The following is a 17704-nucleotide window of genomic DNA, read 5'->3' on the forward strand; positions in this document are numbered from 1 at the left end:
CGTTTCCCTCCTGCCCTCCGCTCAGCCTCATGCTACTGGCGGAATAATCTCACACGAGCAGAACCACCCCGAGCGCCCCATAGTCTGTCACCAGATCACAGGCCCCTGGGGCCCTCGGCCACTGCAGCCTGGGCCCTGGCCTCCTTGCCCGCTGCTCCTCCCCTCCTTGTTTCAACACTGAACTGCTTCTGAACGTCACCTCTTTGCACAGGCCGTTCCCTCTGCCTAGGATGCCCTTCCTGCCTCACCTGCCTGGAGCTCTCCTCTTCACCCCTCAAATCCCCCTCTAGGAGTCTGGCTCAGGGTGGCCCACTGGGTCGCGGTGTCCTGGCTTCTCTGCCCCATGGCATCCACTCCTGCACTAGGGTCATGTGCACGAGACCCTGGAGGTGGCAGCCTGTCTGACCTACCTCCGTGTCCCAGCCCTGGGAAGGGCCCAGCACACAGAGGCCAAGCCGTGACCGGGGGTCCAGAGTATCGGCTGTGGACAGAAACGGGGGTCCAGGGAGGAAATCGGGGGTCAGTAAGCAGAAAGAATCACACTCCTCCCAACCGGGAGCCTGAGAACTTGGTGGAACCTGCCCAGGGCGGCAGCTAGCTTTCTGATTAATTAGTGAACTCCGTAAATCACTTTGAACATGAAACGCACTTTGCAAAGGCTAAGTATTATTAAAAAGTAAGAAGTTCTCTAATATGCCAGGCTGGAGAGCCCCAGGCGAGTCTAAATAAAATGAACGAATACAGAAAATTAAGCAATTAAAAGGTGATATTTCAGGATTTGCAAAAAGCCAAAAAGGCCCAAATGGCCGCGTTCTGTGCTGGGCGCCTGGGAAGGTCACTCCCACTGGCCCCCTGCGCCAAGGCCACCTCCGCCAGGAGTCTGGTTCCCACTCTGCCAGGTCGACCCCAACACGGCCCCCGACACGGGTGTCAGCCAGGGGGCCTGGGAAGAGCTGGGCAAGGCTGGGCAACCCCGCTGCGCTCAGGCTCACAGGCTGGGTGGCGCCTTTGGCCAGCGGTGTGGCTCTTGGCAATCAGTCGTCCTCGCGGAGCCTCAGTTTCCTCGCAGGGGGAGTGGAAGGGCCCGTGGTGCTTCAGCTCGGGCACTGCCCCACCCCTACCAGAGGGTCCTCACCAGAGGCTGGAGGCGGGGGGAGTCGGACAGGACCAGGCTCCAGCTCAGCCTCCGTCCTTCCTGGCCCAGTGACCCCAGGCAGGACACGTGCTCTAAGTGGATGGCGTGAGTCAGGTGCAGTTCAACTTCATCAGGACTCAGGGTGAGAGAGACAAGGCCCCACCAGGGAGGGCACCTGGCCGGCGCGGCTGGGAGGGGAGAGCTCCAGCGGACACAGGCAGAGGCCCCTCCTCTTGGCCAGCTCCCGGCCAGGCCGGGAAAAGCAACAGGCTGCGGGGGACCTGTGCTTGCCCACAGACCTTCGAGCCCGGGGGGGGGAACCGGGTCAGCCGCTCCGTCTCCACCACAGCAGGCAGGGGCCTGGCCCTTTGGACTGAACCCGAGGCTCGCAGGCAACTGGATATGCGCACGCTCAGTCCACTCACTTGGATCTTAAAAAAAGCCTGTGGCTGGGGACGTGGGTCACACCGGTGGTGGTGTATAAATGAGCGAATTGTGCCCGGCCAGGCGTGGCTCAGAGGTTGAGCATCGACCTAGGATCCAGGAGATTGGGGTTCGATCCCCAGCAGGGGGCGTGCAGGAGGCAGCTGATCAATGACTCTCTCATCACTGATGTTTCTCTCTCTCTCTCCCTCTCCCCGAAATCAATAAAGATATATTTAAAAAATAATACTAATAAGCGAATTGCTCTGCAGGCCATTGGAACAGTGCATTTTTCGGTGGCGCAGCTGCGACTTCCTGAGGCGAGGACATGCTCGCCATCCCGGCCGCCGAGGGGACAGCGTTTTGAGAAAGATCATTCGGGAGAGTTTCCGCCGCGTGCCGCAGGCCAGCGCCCGGACGGCGGGAGACCTGCCCTAAAGCGGGGAGTCAAGGCTGCCTTCCAGAACTTTCCGCGTGGCCTCGGAGGGTCAGGTGAAAACAAGGTTGACCAAAGAGGAACGTAAGCTCACGCCTTGCTCTGCACTGAACACAGAGGCGTCTTCCAAGGGCAGTGCTCGGTCTCCCTCCCCGCCTCGCCTCCAACCCAGGGACAGGGGGACCCCGCTCCATCTGCACAGCCACCGGGAGTCCGGGGCGCGCAGGGCCCGGTGACAGCCTCGCGCATGCGACTCCCGAGGGCCCGCGCTTGGGAAACTCTGGCCCAGATGTTTAACGCAGTTTTAGCAACTGCATTCGTGGGCACTTTTGGGACAGATATTTTTTGTTTAACAAGAGGAACACAAGCCAGGATTTCAGGCAAACGTGAGCGCGAGGTTTCCCGTCGCCTCGGGAGACTGTCAGCAACCCCGGAGCGCGGCGGGGCGGGGACCGGGCTGCGGTGGAGAGGAACGCGGGACGGCGAACATCAGGGACCTGCCACCCAGCAGCGCTCGCCCTGTTTCATCCCGTCAGGCGGATTAAAACCCCAAAGCTGACGCGGGCGGATTTTGGAATATTTAGGGCAAAAATGCAAATTCTAATTCAGCCAGAGGCTCTGTTCTTTGGACTGACTGTGAAGAAGTTTACGGAAGGCACGCATATTACGTTATAGATTACGTTTTGTTTACGCTGCTCTAGAGGAGGCCGTCACCCTGGGCTTGCCTGGGGATGAACCCGCCGCGGTCACCTCCTGCTGACGAGGAGACTCCGCAGGTGTGTAAGCCCGCTCGGCCTCGGTTCTGCCACCTGCAAAATGGGCCGTTTTGAAGCTCTCGTCTTCAAAGAGTTGTTATGAGGATTAGTTAGCATAACAAATCTCAGGAGCCCAAGTGCCTTTTCGGAACACAGTAGGCACTTGATGGTATTGTTATTATTACATTTGAAGCTATCGTCTCCGTGGGTGTGAGTGCTGAGCCCGCCCATCGGAGCAGCTGGGAGAGAGCGTGAGGCCTCGGCCCAGCCTTCTTTAGAAATTGACGGCGCTCTCGAAGCTCCCTTGTGAAATATCGAAACATTGATATGGAAGAAAGGAAGACAAAGCCCAGGCTCTGAATCAACAGTAGGTGTAGCATTTCGGAGACTCCACAGCAGGGTGGGCCCCGTGACTCACCACGGTGATCCTTTTACTATTCCTAGTGACCAATCTGATTTTTTCATGGCACGGCAGTGATTCACCATTTGCTGTCGAGGTTACGTAACCGAGGCTGTTTTGATCGGCTGGGGTGTCTCTCTCTGCATTTCTATGGCACCCCTGGGAGGCTTTGGGGAATCTTCTTTTTCACACACCCTGGTACATGCTCTAACAAACAGCTGCTGAAATGCTGTCCCCGAGAATGAAATAACGCGTCTCCTTGCTCCCTAAGAAGCGGGCAGCGAAAGGGTGGATTGCGTCCTGGACGGGAGTCAGACGGGCCTCGCTGTGAGGAGCACACACGCCTCCTGTGGCCCTTTCCTTCTCTGGCCTCCGTCTCTCCACCCTACCGCGAGATGTTGGGCTACATCCAACCTAAGCTTGGTCACTCAAAGAATTGACGAGATGGGCCTCTTCTCCGTGAGTCGTTCGGCTGGGCAAGTATTCCCAGCGCGTCTGCCGGCAAACCCCGGGCGCTCGGCGCTGCAGACGCAGACACGGAGACCAAGCCAGAGGGCAGAGCAGGAGAAACTATGGACTTACGCTAGGCTTCTTTTTTTTTTTTTTTTTTTTTTAATATCGTTATTGATTTCAGAGAGAGGAAGGGGGAGGGAGAAAGACAGAGAAACATCGGTGCTGAGAGAGTCATCGATCGGCTGCCTCCTGCACGCCCCCGACTGGGGATCGAGCCCGCAACCCGGGCCTGTGCCCTGACCGGGAACCGAACCCCGATCTCCTGGATCCTAGGCCGACGCTCACCCGCTGAGCCACCCCGGCCGGGCTGTGCTAGGCTTCTTAATAATAAATTAATATAGCCTCGGGCGAATGGGGCTTCCAGCATTTCCTCCATCTCTCTTGTGCCATAAATAATAAACACAAAGAGGGTCCAATAAGCTGGTGCCTCGGCCGTCACTGTGCCAGGGCCTGCGGCAGACCTTGGCCAGCAAAGGAGGAATGGGCTTTTCAGAGACACCGTTCCCCTTGCACCTGCCTTACCCGTCGCCCAACAGGAGCTCATGTCCCAGGATTGGCCAAGAAAGGGGGAGACAGCGACACCGGAGCCAGAGGAGCTTCCTCTCAGCTAGTCACGCCCAAGCATTTTCTCTCTTGGCAGCAGCATCAGATGGGGCAAGGGACCAAGAGGACACGCCTGCCACACTTTGAAGACAAGTCTGACAGGCAGATGGCTGTCTTCCCCTTCTGGGTAGAGCACCAGGCTCTGTAAATTATAGAATTTACAGCCGGGCCCATCCTCGGAGAACTAAATCTGGGAGCCCACTTGGTGCATATTTCCAACACAAGCGAACCATCTGGGGTCTTCAGTCCTACGGGGACGGTGAGGGACAGGCTGGGTGGGAGAGTTGGGGGTGGGAGTGGCAGCCTGTGTGGAAGAGCAGAAGTCCATCCCTGCCGAGACAGTCTAGGGGGAGGCGCAGGCTCTTTCTGTGCTGGCCACACGGTTTTCTTTCCGTTTCTCCTATGTGCCACGTACTTCCCAGAGGCAGGGCCTTTGCACGTGCCACTCTGCGTAGGATGTTACCTCCCAGTCACACCCTGATTTGGATACTTCCACGAAGTCTTCAGACACCAGCACCTTATGGAATCTCCTGACCACAGGAGCACATCCTGGGCCGCTTCATGACACTTGTTACCCACCCAATGAGTTACTTGTTACCCAGCTTTCCATTGGATGGAAACCTGCTCGCGGCCGGGACTGCATCCGCCTCATTTATTGCTGTGTTCTCGGTGCCTGGCGCCCACGCGGCGGCAGAGGGCAGGACCCCAGAACCAGCGGTCTCAGAGACAGAGTAGAGTCCCTGCCCTGCGTACTGGCCCTGTGGTCCTAGTGAGTCAGCCTGACCTCTGGATTAGTTTACTTATTGCTGCTGTAACAAATGGCCACAAGCCCAGTGGCTCATGCAACCAACGGATTCTCTTACAGTTGTAGAGGCAGACACCCCCCCTTCCTGGAAGTCACCAGGGCTGCTAGATGTTGCACAATAAGGCTGCTGGCCGGCTCCTTCCCCTTGCACAGTCGTTTCTCCAATCCTGCAAGCTGACCCACTGCTGGTAACAATAGGTCTGCTGTGTCGAGGGCCAGCCTGTGCTGGCCTGCACCTCGCAGAGTTATTATCTGCACTTTATACAGGTGAAAACCCGGGCTCAGAGAGGCTGAGTGACTTGCCCAAAGTCACATGGAGAAGAAGTAGAGTGGGCAGGATTTGAACCCAGGGCAGACCAGGGGAAGTGCCCTGCAGGAGCCCCTCCGCTGCCCATCAGCCAGCGTACCTGAGGGGCTCGGCCGCTCCTGATGGACTGACATGTACTGGCAGGACTCACTTGAGCGTGTGTCTCCGTGGGCCCGAAACACCCACCCATCCAAGTGTCCACCTGCGAGAGAGGGACACCGCGCCCTGGGGCCCATATGGAGAGTCATGTTTATCCAGCACCTCCCTGAGCGCTTTCCACGTCTGATCTCGTCTGAGCCTCATGACAACTACTATCCACTTTAAAGATGGGGAAACTGAGACACTCGAAAGGCCAAGCCCCTTGCCCAAGACCAAGGGACAGAGAGGAGGACATGACCCAGGTCTTCCGAGTCCTGGTCCTGGCCTCAATCCACGACCCCACAGGGGTCCCCTGGAGGCTGTTTCTCAGTGAGAACAGCTGCCGGAACCCCGGCTGGAGCCCAGCTCTGGCTAGGTCAGGGCCACACTACCGTCCACAAACCCAGGGGTCTGTCCCGATAAGACACAGGTCCCTGTGCAGACAACTGTTCAGAGTGACCGCTGTCCAGAGGGACCTGCCAGCTCCATCTGAGGCGCAGAGGGCCGGCGGCCTGGGCTGTCTGCCTTCCCGGAGCAGAACCTCGGGCTCCCGATCTGGCTGCTAAGGCCAGATTTCTGCTGCGAGTAAAAATGGGCCTGAGTTTTAAAGCTTTGAAGATACAGGTTCTTAATGAAAACTCCGAGAGAAGCCAATTAGAGCGGCATGAGTGGTAATCACTATAATAAGGGTAATTGAGTTGGATTTATTATAGCTGACGATAGGCTTTTTTTCCTTAAGGAGAGAAAGAATAATTTACTGATATTAAAACTTTTAAGTTTTCTTTCAAACCCCTGGGAAACAGCTGGGCTTCTGGAACTTCATCTGAAACGTGAGGCTGGCGGGAAATAAGACACCTTCAGTGACCCGACTTTCTCAAGTGGGAGCTCTTCTTGCAAGAAGCACCATCAGGTGGACCCTGAAGGATTTGGGAAGCGGCAAAGAGAGCGAGAAGGTGGGAAACTGGGGAGTCAAACTCTCTCATTCACTTACTGAGTTTTTCAGCTTCTCTGAGCCTTAGTTTTTTCATCTGTAGAATGGAGATAATACGAACACTGCCGGGTTGTTGGGGAAATTAAATTAAGCTAAATTATATAAAATTTAATTAAAGAAGGTATATAATATGCCTGCAAGTGGTAGGCACTTAATAAATGTTAATAACATTCCCTACTAGTAAGGAGTTATCTATGGAGAGAGCTCATGGCTTTTTTTAAATTTTAAAGCAAGATAAAATTTTATTTATCTCATATAAAATTCTACAAGTGAGCAGTTCAGGCTGGAGGGGTGATTTCACAATCTGCAGGGACCTGAGCCATTTCTCTCATGTGGTTCTTCCACCCTCGGCAGGAGGCTTTCACCTCATGGCCCAATGTGGCTGCCAAGCTCCAGCCACTGTGTCTGATTTCCAGCCAGCAGGAACGAGTAAAGAGCACAGAGTGGTTCTCTGCCTCTCCTCTTGGAAGTCACAACACTGGCTTACAGACCTTTGGACAGAATTTGTCACGTGCCCTAAGGGGCAACAAGCAATTCTGAGGAATGGAGTCTTGATTCCAGCAGCCGTAGGTTAGGGAAGAAAGGGAGGGACCCTGCGGGAGACAGGCCGTCTTCGCACCACTGCCCCATTCCACGGGTTGCCACGCGGGCTGATGGGAGGGGCGCACGCGGGCTCCTAACCGTGTCTGTGACTTCTAAGGCAGAGCCAGGCTCCCCTCCCGCTGGAGGACAGGCCTGCCTTCTGGAAGGGTCTCCTCCAGGTCTGAAGTTGGCAGGGGGTGGGGGAGGCTCCAGATCTCTCCTGTCTGAGTTGCTTGGCGCAGGTCAGACCCCGAGACATCCGCTCACAGGTGGAGGTTGTGGGACGCGGGGACAAAGGCCCTTTTATTTAGGTGTTTATTTGGCAGTGAGCACTTACCGCACGCCCACACCACGGGTACCTTGACCTCTCTAAGAATTTAGGCGTTAAAAAGGTGAATGAATAATTTGGCTTTTGGTTGGATAATGTCTATGGATATTGGAAAATCCACAGAATATTATATTCAGTTTTTAAAAACCCAGCACACGGAGCAGCAGGCGGCGTGATCCCAGTTCTGACGACTTTGTAGTACACTGACAGGCTGGAAAAGGCCTGGGAGAAAGGAGACCCCAGCGGCCCACGGTGTTGCTCGGACGCGTGCTTAGGAGAGACTCCCGTCTCCTTCGAGCACTTGTCTCTCTTTTCCAAGGTCCTTTTGAGCTCGGGTTACCCTCACAATGATAAAAAAGCAAATCGAGTTACAGACCCGGGTGAGTGGTCAGGCGATCGGATGCGGGCAGGGGCCGGGTGGGGCAGGCGAGCAGGGGGAGCAGGGGACCCACACTTCTTTGCCCTGGGCTGACTTTCAGGTTTGGGACAAACCCTGGGCGACCCAGCTGCGCCTGTGCCCGCTGGGCACCGAACACAGCGGTTCCAGGTCCGGGGAGGCCCTGCAGCGAGGCTGTCTTGCTGCCAGGTTCTCGTGAGAGCCTGACCGCGGGGCTGCTCCTGGGAACCAGCTGACATCTCAAGTTAGACGGTCAGTGAGCTAAACCTTGAGATTTCTCTGTTTTTGAGACCTCTGGGTTGGCGTCCTCTCTCCCAGGACCCTGTTCTGCCCTCTCCCTTGGGTGAGGGCCTTTCTCATTCATTCTTCACACAGGACCCCCGGGCACACCTGCAGGGAAGGACACAGGTGGCCTGGGGGCAGCCTGCAACCTGGGGTTTGGGGGTGGGGGGCGCCGGTGAGTCCAGTGGGCTGAGGGTGGGTTGGGTCAGACCCTCTCTCCACCCTGTATGTCTGTAACAGTAGATTCTCACTCTTTCCTCTCCTACAATCCCCAGATCCCCTGCACTCCCCAGGCTCGAACTCCCTCCTCTCCCGGGGCCGCGGGCCCAGGGCTGCCTCCCCTCCGGGTATAGTGCCCGCCTTATGTGCCCCTACCTGCGCTCACCTCCTCTCGCCCCTGCAGCCAGGGGCCGTCCCTGTCCGGCTCCCTGCCTCGCTGCATCTCTTTCCCTCTAATTTACTCACCACGCTCCTGCCAGAATAATTTTGTCTATAATCACACCAGCTGGCTGGCTCCCGCCAGACCTGGGGCCCCCAAACCCAGCCCTTTCTGGCCCTCCCTACCCTTACCGAAGTCCCCTCCCTCCTCGCACCGGCTCCCTGAGGAAGCTTTTGGTTTGCATATTTATTTGTTTTTTCTGATCACAGAAGGAGTGCTTGCATCCTAGGGTTTCTGCGGCAGGAGCACCGTCCCTTCCTGCTAGTTCAGAGGAGGTTTGTCACCGGGTACCGGCCAGCTTGCCCAGCTTCTGGATGCCAGCGAACCAGCCTGTCGGGTGCAGCTCCGTGTCCCCCCGCCGGCCCCCCTCCGGCCGTTGGGGCTGCGCCTCCGTGGACCTCAGTGCTCCTCAGGACTCCACCCCGCAGGCGCGGCCTCCTGCTCCTGCAGACCCATCTTGAACCCAGGCCCAGGCTCCCCTCGCCTGCTGGTGCCGTGGACAGAACTGCGTCCCCCCCCACCCCAAAACATGTTGAAGTCCTAACCCCCAGCACCTCGGAATGTGACCTGTTTGGAAATAAGGTCATTGCCAACGTAGTTAGTCGAGACGAGGTCATTCGGGAGCAGGCTGGCCCTGTTCCAATAGCCTGGTGTCCTCAGAAGACCAGGCGATGGCCGTGGGACCCCAGAGGCAGAGGCTTCGGCGCACTGATTGGTACTTTCTGCTAAATAAGAGAGTAACCGTTAAGGTTCCTGAGTTCTGTGGGTGGTTGCAGGGGGTTATCAAACCCGAGGGACTCTACGGGGAGCCCCAAATTTGTAACCAGCAAGTGAAAGCGGCCTTGGGCCTTTGGCTGGTGTCTAGAATGAGGTCCGCCGTGCAGAGGTCGGGCCCTTGAGTTCGGCTGGCCCCAGGCAGCCCCCCTTCCTGAGGCCCCTCCTCCCCAGGCCACCCCACAACTGCAGCGCCCCTCTCGCCGGCTCCCTGCCTCCCATCTCGTCTTCTCTGTGTGTCATCGATCTTCCTAAAACTGCTCCCTGACACTTCCCTCTTCACCCTCATTGGCCTCGGGGGCCCTCGGGGTGAGGGGGCCCAGGGCTCAGCCTCGCCCACACGGCCCGTGACTCCTGTCGCCCCGGCTCAGCCTCAAAAAGTTCCTGCTTTGCTTTATCACGTCCCGTCCTTCCCTAGATGTTGTCTTAACGTAGGTCACAGCTCCACCTTGGCCTTCAAAACAGCCTCCTCCTCGGAGGTTTATCTTGGATTCTTTCTGTGACTCACCCTGATGCAGGCGCGGGCACTGCTCCCAGCCCCCCCCCCACTCCCACCCCCAGTGCAGTTGTCCGTCTGCCCTTCGGCTTGATGTCGGACTGTGCGCGTCTCCACGGCAAGGGCCCCGTTATCCAACTTCGTGGCTTCGCCCCCCCCCCCAGCATCTGGAACCCGGCGAGCAACGCTACGTGCTCCTGGGGCGAGGGGCCCAGTGAGTCACTCAGCCTCGAGTCTCCACCTGACTCCATTATCCTGAGACAGTAAGGTCTACAAATATTTATCACCGCAGTTGACACCGGGCCCCATCTGGCTCGTATGTCGAAGGCGACTCTCACGCGGGAGATTCGGGGAGCTCCGGCCCACATCGAGTCCCTCTGTGGCATCGCGTGACATCTGCTGGTCACTTGCACCCCGAGGAATCATGGATATTTGGGTTACCGCCTCTAAGTTTAGCTAAAGTAACCGTCTTCAAGTAGAGAAGGGACTTGGATCTAGAAAAAAATCCTAAAATTGAAAACAATCCTAATGTACAGCTCAGGTGAGCAACAGGCATGATATTAAAAAGGAAAGATCCGGCCTTTGTCCCAGCTCCTGGCACAGAGCCCCTAGGTGGCTGGGGCGGTGTTGGGGGAGTTTGGGGGCTGGGTAGTTGAAGGATGGCGGCTGGTTGCTGGAAAGATCCAGCCGGGGTTAGGGGGCTGGAAATGTCAGCCCCACGCCCTGACCCCCGGGGAGACAGGAGGCTGGACGTTGAGGCCAGTCTCCGATTGTCAGTGATCTCATCATGATGCCTGCGAGATGGGAACTCGTCAGGGGCCTTGGTGAGCACATCCCCGTGCCTGGAGAGGGTCACAGCTCCACGGGCACGGGGCTCCTGTGCTCCGCCCCTTCGTGACCCGGCCCCCTGCTCATCTGTACCCATTATAATAAACTGACAGCAAGTGAAACTCTTCCCGAGCTCCCAGTCATTCCAGTGAATGAGCAAGCCAGGGAGGGGGTGCGGGAACCCCTGAATGTGTAGGCAGCCGGGCAGCAGTGAGGGTCACCCAGGGAGCCCCCGCGTGGCTGGGCCCCATGTGGTGGCGTCTTAGAGGGACCGAGCCTTTAACTGTGGGGCCTGACGCTGCTCCAGGCAGACGGGGTCAGGCTTGAACTGAACGACTGGTCACCGGCTGGTGACAGAGAACCGGAGGCCTGGCTACTGGTGTGGGCCCCCCCCGGAGGCCTGGCTACTGGTGTGGGCCCCCCCTGGAGGCCTGGCTACTGGTGTGGGCCCCCCCCGGAGGCCTGGCTACTGGTGTGGGCCCCCCCCCGAGGCCTGGCTACTGGTGTGGGCCCCCCCCCGGAGGCCTGGCTACTGGTGTGGGCTCCCCCCCGGAGGCCTGGCTACTGGTGTGGGCCCCCCCCCCCGGAGGCCTGGCTACTGGTGTGGGCCCCCCCCCCCGGAGGCCTGGCTACTGGTGTGGGCTCCCCCCCGGAGGCCTGGCTACTGGTGTGGGCCCCCCCCGGAGGCCTGGCTACTGGTGTGGGGCCCCCCCCCCGGAGGCCTGGCTACTGGTGTGGGCCCCCCCCGGAGGCCTGGCTACTGGTGTGGGGCCCCCCCCCGGAGGCCTGGCTACTGGTGTGGGCCCCCCCCGGAGGCCTGGCTACTGGTGTGGGCCCCCCCCCGGAGGCCTGGCTACTGGTGTGGGCCCCCCCCCGGAGGCCTGGCTACTGGTGTGGGGCCCCCCCCCGGAGGCCTGGCTACTGGTGTGGGCCCCCCCCGGAGGCCTGGCTACTGGTGTGGGGCCCCCCCCGGAGGCCTGGCTACTGGTGTGGGCCCCCCCCCGGAGGCCTGGCTACTGGTGTGGGCTCCCCCCCGGAGGCCTGGCTACTGGTGTGGGCCCCCCCCCGGAGGCCTGGCTACTGGTGTGGGCCCCCCCCCCCGGAGGCCTGGCTACTGGTGTGGGCTCCCCCCCGGAGGCCTGGCTACTGGTGTGGGCCCCCCCCGGAGGCCTGGCTACTGGTGTGGGCCCCCCCCGGAGGCCTGGCTACTGGTGTGGGCCCTCCCCGGAGGCCTGGCTACTGGTGTGGGCCCCCCCCGGAGGCCTGGCTACTGGTGTGGGCCCCCCCCGGAGGCCTGGCTACTGTGTGGGACCCCCCGGAGGCCTGGCTACTGGTGTGGGTCCCCCCCCCGGTGTTGGCAGCGCTGTCAGAAGGCACCGCTCAGCGGGGTGTGGATCTGATGAACGCCAGTAACAGGCGCAGGCCAAACGGGACGTGACAAGAAGTCAGCATTTTTATTTTATTTTAATCCCCACTCAAGAACATTTTCTCCATTGCTTTTCAGAGAGAGTAGGAGGGAGGGAGGGAGAGAAACATCGATGTGAGAGACACACACTGATTGGTTGCCTCCCGCACGCACTCCGACCGGGGCTGGGACTGAACCTGCAACTGAGACACGTGCCCTTGACCGGAATCGAACCCCGGGCCCTTCCGTCCGTGGGCCGACACTAACCACGGAGCAAACCGGTTAGGGTGAAGTCAGCATTTTAAAAAACAGAGCAAGACCATGGAAAGGTGGACGGGTCTCTCTCCATTGCTGTCGAGGAGCCTCCTCTAAGCACATGTTACGCTCGGGGGGGGCCTGACGCCTCTTCACCGAGCTGGACATTTAAACCGAAGCATCCAGGACCCGACGCTTTTCACGATGGTCACGGTCCCACACAACCCGGTGCTTTCACAATGCTTGGAAATTTAATCAGAGTGTTTAGAAGCTTTGTTCGGGGTTTACTTTTTAACAGAAAAAGTTCACGCCGCATGACTGCCGGAAAAACGCTAAAATGAATTAGATAATGGAATATAAGGTGGGAACACACCAGAATCCACGCCTCAGCCAACACACACTGTTGGAAAATGTCTGGAAAACAGTGGTGAAAATGACAATTATTAGAATGAATTACTCAGGGGCAACGTCACTGCGCAATTGGATAAAACCAGGGATATTGTTCCCGTACCTGGAAAAGATTATGTTCCAATAACAAAGGCACAAAGAACTACTCTGTTCACGAGTCACTAAAGGAAGGACCACAGGGAAGGTATCTTCACTGTGACCTCTTTAAACAATGAGTTATTGAAAAGCTCTGTAAACTACTGAGGCTGCATTTTACTTGCAATTCTCTCTTAAAAAAAGAAAGAAAGAATTCAGGATCCGGTTAAGAAGAGAGCGACCCGGGGACTCATTCCTTTCATTGTTGAGAAAGGGGAAGGCCGCGAGCCGGGAGGGCCGCGGGCCAGCTGTCCTGGGTTTTATGAAAACAAGACCTTTCAGCACAGTAGGATCTTTTCACTACTTTCCAGTGAGATAGGAGCCAAGAAAATCTTCCGTCTCAGAGATCCACACACAGGTGATCTTCTGGCAGAAAACTGAGAGACCAGGGAGGTGAAGGCAAACAAAACAAGCTCCGAATTGTGATCCTTACTCTGTTACCTAGCAGGTGCTTCACACACAGGCACACGCAGCACACACAGACACACACAGGCACACACAGGCACACACAGCACACACAGGCACACACAGCACACACACCGGCACACACAGACACACACACAGGCACACACACAGCACACACAGGCACACGCAGCACACACAGCACACACAGGCACACACACAGGCACACACAGACACACAGGCACACACACAGGCACACACAGACACACACAACACGCACAGGCACACACAGACACACACAGGCACACACAGCACACACAGGCACACACACAGGCACACACAGACACACACAGGCACACACAGCACACACAGGCACACACACAGGCACACACAGACACACACAGCACACACAGGCACACACAGACACACACAGGCACACACAGGCACACACAGCACACACGCAGCACACACAGGCACACACACAGGCACACACAGCACACACACAGCACACACAGGCACACACACAGGCACACACAGCACACACACAGCACACACAGGCACACACACAGGCACACACAGGCACACACACAGGCACACACAGGCACATACACAGCACACACAGGCACATACACAGCACACACAGGCATACACACAGGCACACACAGGCACACACAGCACACACACCGGCACGCACAGACACACACACAGGCACACACACAGGCACACACACAGCACACACACAGGCACACACACAGCACACACAGAGCACACACAGGCACACACAGGCACACACAGCACACACACAGGCACACACACAGCACACACACAGCACACACACAGGCACACACAGGCACACACACAGCACACACACAGGCACACACAGGCACACACAGCACACACACAGGCACACACACAGCACACACACAGCACACACACAGGCACACACAGGCACACACACAGCACACACACAGGCACACACAGCACACACAGGCACACACAGGCACACACAGCACACACACAGCACACACACAGCACACACACAGGCACACACAGGCACACACACAGCACACACACAGGCACACACAGCACACACAGGCACACACAGGCACACACAGCACACACACAGCACACACACAGCACACACACAGCACACACGCAGCACACACAGGCACACACACAGGCACACACAGCACACACACAGCACACACACAGGCACACACACAGGCACACACAGGCACACACACAGCACACACACAGGCACACACACAGGCACACACAGCACACACAGGCACACACAGGCACACACAGCACACACACAGCACACACACAGGCACACACACAGGCACACACAGGCACACACACAGCACACACACAGGCACACACACAGGCACACACAGCACACACAGGCACACACAGGCACACACAGCACACACACAGCACACACACAGCACACACACAGGCACACACACAGGCACACACAGGCACACACACAGCACACACACAGGCACACACAGGCACACACAGGCACACACACAGGCACACACACAGGCACACACAGGCACACACACAGCACACACACAGGCACACACACAGGCACACACAGGCACACACACAGGCACACACAGAGCACACACAGGCACACACACAGGCACACACAGGCACACACAGGCACACACACAGGCACACACACAGGCACACACAGACACACACAGGCACACACAGCACACACAGGCACACACAGACACACACAGGCACACACAGGCACACACACACTCTTTCCCTTCAGAAAGTAATTCTAGGAAAGTGGCCGCTTTACCTGGTGCAGCTGAACACAGGATGCACTTGAAAAGGTTACTGTGTGGTTTCGGGGGGACAGCTGGCAGCGTGTCAGTGAAACTGCTCTCGCGTGGCACGCTTACACGCTTACACGCTTACACGCTTGGGGACGTAATGCTCTGATCTGGCGGCCGTGCCGGTGAAGGCGCTGATGGGCGTGGAACTCGCTTATTAAAACGAGCGAAGCCTCCTGGCTCGTGTGCGGGATCCCCGAGGGACAGCGGGGGACGGGCGGCCGGGAACCAGGAGCTCACCGCCCAAACCCCTGGGCGCAGCCGGCGGCCCTGGGGAGCACGCGTCGGCCTGAGCCCACGGAGCCCCACTGCGGACGGACGCAGGGGCGCAGGGGCGGACTGGTCCTTCGTTCTTCGTTGCTCACTCGGCCCAGGGTCCCCGCGGTGCCGCCGGGTCGTGGGATGAGTCGGGGCTGCACCTCCCAGGCTTACCTCGGTTGGGGCCCCACCCAGGCCTTTGCGCGCCCCCCTCACCTGTGCCTGCCTCTGGCCCGTTGCCCTTTCCACGGGTCCTTTCTCGAATGTTCCTCCGTTTCCATTTTCTCAGCCCTGCCTTTGCTGGGGAAGCGGTCCTGAGTGACAGCGTCCCCGAGGGGCGTCTTCCCTCCGGGCCCAGTGCCCTCCCACCTGCGCGGGCACCCCGGGCGGCGCCTCTGCAGCAACGGGGTGTCTCCCGGGTGCCCCCACCAGGCCCCCTCGCAGGCTGTGCGCACGGCAGGCGCCTGGCCGGTCACTGCGACGCCCGTGAACAACGCGTGATCTGCCCTAAGTGCCCTCTGCACGGCTGGTCGGTTCCGTTGGCACCCACGGGGCCCGCCGCCCGGTGGAGTGAGGCCTGCTTCTGCCTGGGGCGGGCACAGCTCCGCCTGAAGCCCGAGGCACCGGCCAACGCCCGCTGGGCCACTCAGTGCTGCGGGGCCCCGGTCAGCCTCGGGTTCCTCGCCTAGCAATGGGCGGAGCCTGGGACTTCCAGGGTCGGCGTGAGCAGCAGCTGGAACCGCGTCGGCCGTGTCTCGCGCCCCAGCTCTCACGGGCGCGAGTTCGCGTGGGTGAGGCACTCAGCTACCACCCCCTACCCGCCCGAGTCCTGGGCTCTGGCCATCCTGACGACCCCTTTCGCCCCGACCCGAGGCCACACGCTCACTGCCGCTGCCTGGCTCTCGATTTCACAGAAGGAGAGCTGGTAACAAAACAGCACGGGCTGGGGCCTGGTCCTGGGACCGCAGGAAGGGTGCTGGGACCCGGGACCCAGCTTGTGCCAGAGGACAGGGGGGTCCGATGCCCCCCCAGTCAGAACCTGCAGCCCCCCTTTCATTCTAACATTTCCCCCAAAGCCAAGTCCCCAGAACAACTGGAATTCCCGAAGCTTTTCTCCCCGGCGACCCCAGCAACCCGTCTGGCTGACCCCACTGTTGAAAACAAGTCCAGGCTCAGAGAGGGCTGTGGACAGATGCTCCTGGGGTTTTTTCTTTAATTTTTAATGGTTTCTTTCTTAAGAATCTATTTCAAATGTTTCTTTTTAAACCACAGAAACAGGCAAGTAGGCCTTGCGGGCCTAGAAACAATACAGATGTGTATTAGAGAAAACACAGAAGTCCCTCTCTCCCCACTGCACCCCCAGCAGCCCCTGGAGAAGAAACCAGGGCCGGGAAGAAACTGTCGCTGTTAGAAGAAGCCACTGCTTTTTCGCCCAAAGGAAGTCGGCCTCGTGGCCCCTGACACTGTCCCCTCTCGTTCCTGTCACTGTGTTTCCTCGACGAGGGGGGTTGCTGGCAGGCCTGGCTCCCCAGTGCTGCAGCCCAGCTGCGTCCACAGCTCCGCCGGGGAGGGTCCGTCCACGGGACACACACCGTCTCCGCACCACCGGCCGGCATGGGACAGCTGACCCCAGCCCTTCCTTCCGGAGGCTTTCCTCTCCTGGGCGCTGACCCACATGTGGCCTCAGGCTAAGGAACTTCCATCTGGAAAGAGTGGATCTAAGACGTGGCATAACCCAGTCTCAGCGTAAACTGGGTCAACAGGGAGCTTGGCGTCCCCCGGAAAGGCGGGTAGGACCTAGAGAGGTGGCGTTCAGGGTGCAGAAAGATCGTCAGCCACGGCAGCGTGTCGCTGCACAGAGTTTGTTGCTGTCTGGGTAGCAGGAGATGAAAAGGTTGGGTGGAGTCAGCTCCCAACACTGACTAGGCGCTAGATGTGTGAGACATCAGAGACCGAAAACCTGGCCTCTCCCTTCAAGGACATGCAAAGGCAGGGGCCTTTCCGTCCTTTGGCTGTATCTGTCACTCCACTTCGCATTCTTTCAGCGCCTCGTCCCCGGGGCGCATGCCTTGTCCTCACGGCCCAAGGTGGCTGCTGGAACCTGGCCGTCGTGCTGAAATCCCAGCGCTGGCGGCGGAGGCAGGCAGTTGGGAGGATGTTCCCTCTGCAAGGAACGCCGACTCCCAGAAGCGGCACCTACCACTTACTGTCACGTCGCCTTGCGCAGGACTTAGCGACATGGTCACACCAGCTCCAGGGAGGCCGGGACGGGTGCCTGTGCTGGAGGGGCAGGTGCTGGCGCCGAGGATTTCTATGGGAGGGAGGGAGGCGAGGTACTGGGACATTCGGAGGCAGCGCG

The sequence above is a fragment of the Miniopterus natalensis genome, chromosome 13, assembly GCF_054644295.1.
Source record: "Miniopterus natalensis isolate mMinNat1 chromosome 13, mMinNat1.hap1, whole genome shotgun sequence".
NCBI classification, from domain to species: domain Eukaryota; kingdom Metazoa; phylum Chordata; class Mammalia; order Chiroptera; family Miniopteridae; genus Miniopterus; species Miniopterus natalensis.